Source organism: Schistocerca cancellata, chromosome 8, assembly GCF_023864275.1.
Source record: "Schistocerca cancellata isolate TAMUIC-IGC-003103 chromosome 8, iqSchCanc2.1, whole genome shotgun sequence".
Lineage (NCBI taxonomy): Eukaryota > Metazoa > Arthropoda > Insecta > Orthoptera > Acrididae > Schistocerca > Schistocerca cancellata.
The window spans coordinates 574,793,396-574,797,523 of record NC_064633.1 but is presented as its reverse complement, the minus strand read 5'-3'; the positions used below and the strand labels follow the sequence as shown (position 1 = coordinate 574,797,523).

At 38.3% G+C, this 4,128-nt stretch overlaps 1 pseudogene; it reads left to right on the top strand.

The window, feature by feature from the left end:
• Positions 1–1,105: 1,105 nt before the first annotated feature.
• On the top strand, positions 1,106–1,223 carry LOC126095833 (5S ribosomal RNA; annotated as a pseudogene).
• The last annotated feature ends 2,905 nt before the right edge of the window (positions 1,224–4,128 follow it).

Sequence of the window (4,128 nt, the reverse complement as noted above, 5' to 3'; positions counted from 1 at the left end):
ATTGGAACTCGACCCCGACTAATCGCGAGCAATCGCCTCAATCACTCCGCCTCACCGTGGACACCCTCCAGATCCATCGAAACATCCCTATGCCGCACTGCCCATATCTACTAATGCTCGCACATTATGTGGCTGCTGCAACAGGAATGTTATTACAATCTTTGTGGCACGTCTAGGCATGTAATACAGCTTGTACCGTTACAGCGCGGAAGCACTGTGAGAAATGTATCTGAAAAGGCCGCACACACAGTAGCGGTTCGGTGCAAGAGGGTCTTGGTTCTCGGTTCCCATTTGAGCTGGGAAAATGAGGTGAAAAGTTTTTGGTTTTGCTCGGATCAGCGGCCATTTGCACAAAAATTTGAAGATCTGTCTTGCTATAGCTACGTTACAGTATTTGTAGCAAGGTTTGAACGACGAACCCGAGCTGTCGCCCAGGCAAATTCTGGAAATCGATTAATTCATTTTACAAAATTTTTTAATTGGGCTGAAATTAACGCTCAGCTTATGGTACCATTTTTATGAACCCAGAGGTAAAATCTGTCACATGCATGAGTGATGGTGCAGTCAGTCAATTTAAGCAGCGTTTCCTGTTTGCCAACTTGACATGTTTCAGAGAACGCTATGGAATATATGTTTCATGGGACTTCTTAGTCACATCACACAGCAAATGTTTCACGGATAGAATTGGTGGAACTATAAGGCGTGTAGTCTGCAATATCTGCAAAGCTGGAAAACAAATACTATCTGGAGCTGAGGACTTTGCAAAAATTGCATGTGAAAGATGTTGTGGCATAAACTTTTCATATATATCTGCCCTGCAAACGGAAGAGAATAAGGATGAATTAGATCAAATGTGGATGGTAATAGTTCCAACGGACCAGAACAAAATCATCAATGCTGTTACACCTATCGCTCCAAATATTATTGAGTACAAGCATTACTCACTACGCCCCCAGAGGCTTGTGCACAATTTCAAAAGCGATCTTCAGCCAAAGAAAATTCACAGGAATTCACATCATACAGCCTTGCATCAAGGGGATTTTGCTCTGGTTTCGTATGCTGGAAGAAACAGATCAAGATTTTTTGTGGGGCAGATGATTTATGTGTCAACGGCCTTGCCGCAGTGGTAACACCGGTTCCCGTCAGATTACCGTAGTTAAGCGCTGTCGGGCTGGGCTAGCACTTGGATGGGTGACCATCCGGTCTGCCGAGCGCTGTTGGCAAGCGGGGTGCGCTCAGCCCTTTTGAGGCAAACTGAGGAGCTACTTGATTGAGAAGCAGCGGCTCCAGTCTCTGACATACGGCCGGGAGAGCGGTGTGCTGATCACATGCCGCTCCATACCGTAATCCAGTGACGTTTATGGGCTGAGGATGACACGGCGGCCTGTCGGTACCGTTGGGCTTTCATGGCCTGTTCGGGAGGAGCTTGGTCTAGTTTAGATGATTTATGTTGAAGATGGTAAGAAAATTTCATTTCTTAGAAAGAATAATGGAAATGGAAGGATATTTACATTTCCCTCAAAGGAAGATAAACGTTGGGTAAAAAAGTACTAAATTGTAGAGGAACCAGCTGCACCTACTAAAGATCAGAGGAATAAGTAAATTTGCCCTATCCAATCAGCAGTGCAGAGTAAAATGTAATTTTCAAGTGAAACTGTCATTCCGTTACTATTAAGTGTCATTCCATTACCAGAACTTTTTTAAATTTTGTTAGTAAAATATTAGTTTAATTCATGTATCATCTATGCCATTTTGTTTCCCATTTATTTCTCTTCACAATATAATTTTTTTGTATTTTTACAGGAAATGGGTGAGCTGAATTATTGTTGCATTATAAATGAGAACAATATGCATGTCTGAACTATGTCATTCCGTTATCAGAAAGTTTTTTTTACATAACTCTCACTATATGAATGAAACTTTAACTATTAAATTAAATAAATTGCGTTTCTTTGCTTATGTAGAAAATACAGTATTAAATTTTTTGTCTCTTATCATGATTCTTGGTCTTTCCTGTGCTTAAAGTGCAAAAAATAATCACTTAGTGTCATTCTGTTACTCATGGAACTACCCAGTTACTGACAGGCATGCAGTCAGTCTTATTTATAGAGAAGTCTAACAATGGCACATTTGAATTTACCTGGGAAAACACTCTTACATGAGAGACCATGATGACCTACTTAATTTCAGATGGAGATGTGAGATTTTTATCTCACCAAATGGCCTCTGTGTTGCTTTTTTGGTGTACTGTTTTGATTCCTCTTCTTAACTATTTACACCAATTTATCATATATTTTTGAAAAGCATTTATCAAAAATATCTGCTGTACATGAACTGTCTTTCACAATGCTCTCACTCCCTTTAACAGAAGAAATGCCATTTTCTATGACTTTTTCCCTGTCCCTCGTTTAACAATATTCCACGCTGATTTGATCTTATTGTCTGAGCTGCCAATTTCAGGCAAGATGTGCATACCCCTGGATGTTTGACTTCTCTTAACTGGTTGCTGTACTGTTTATAATATAAAAATGCTTCTAGTGGTTATTTGATATATGTCCATTTTTTGTTGTGGAGAGGCTCTGATTCAATGATTTCCTTTTATTACACTCAACTATCTTTTTAGGATAACTTCTTTCAAAAATGGATATAAACTCATTAAGAGGTATTTTAATTTTGGAGCTGGCATTAGCCTCACTGTAAACGTAACTCCAGTCAATATTTTTTAAGCTTTCTGTAAAATATTTAGTTTTGTCGTTAATCAGTCTCGCTAACTTTATTGTGTGTTTCTGTGCACGGGGCTAAGTTATGTAAAGCAGCTAAGTGCATTATTACCTGAAAATTCATTTACCACAGGATAGGCATATGTTTCTTTAATTTCTGCATGTCAATTAATACATTCTCTATAAGGGTACTAATATCTTGAGCAACTTGTGTAGGGAAATTTATGAGACAGTAAATTATAAGTGGCTGATAACACATCTAGATCACTCTTTTTGTCACAGATTTTACGTGCAAAAACATTCAAAAGACATGTTTTTCTGGGAGGCTTTTGAAAGACACCACCTCTGTACTTTAAACCTGTACGAATCATTTCAGACATTGCACGAAGAAAGATAAATGGATGAAGTCAAAACGATTTTTTTTCCAATAATCTTTATCCGTTGTCGAGATATGAGGGTTCAAACTCGAGCAAAATGCGGCACGTAAAATTGCTTCTCGTGTGAAATGAATATGCGGGGAAAGGTTTAAAGTGAATCAAATAAATAAAAACGGAATCTTATGATAAAATTGAAAACTCGCTTTGAAAAATCTAGCTTCATTCGGATTTTACGTTAAAAATATGCTATTTCCTTTTTTTACAGGCCATTTCTTCCTCCAAACTTGTGCGAATAGGTTCAGATTTTGGAAGAAGATAGACAAATACATGTAATTAATGGTCGTCCTGTTTTGTGAAAGCTTCATCCTTTGCCATGATATAAACAATATGGTTCGAATGACAAAAAATTCTATGCCGCATCAGTTGTCGTCCGAGTTTGCTAAGCTGTGGCGGTCTAACGTCAAAATTATGGTGAACTAAAAGTTGGGAGCCAGAATGAAAAATGCTCCCATCATAGCATAAGAAGGTGAATATGTCCTGGGCAGGGTCAGGTATTTAAAAGAAGGGAAAGAGCTTCTCGACTATTGTGGCAGCTTTAAAGCCATTTTAATCAAAGTATCTTGACACATTAGCGCCCACAATGCATCATGCAATTTAGAGGCTAAAGTCCCTGATCGTGTGCCCAAAATCCAGAAGATTCACCAACCATGGTGAACATGACATGATCGCATGTGTCATGTTTTACTAGTTGATATAATGTGTCATGTTACTTTACTTGACACGATGAATTATGTTACATGACTTAGGCACTAATACTAACAAGTAGAAAACGTGAATGTGCCAAGATATTTTGATTTAAATGTCTTTGAAGCTGCCAGATAAGTCGAAAAGCTAGTTATTTTCTTACACATATTACCATTTTTTTATCTGTGATAGGAGCATTTTTCAATATGGTTTCACAATGTCTGTGTTCCACACTGTCTGTACGTTATTGCAGGCATGCATATATGCATATCTGAAAACGCTGTAAA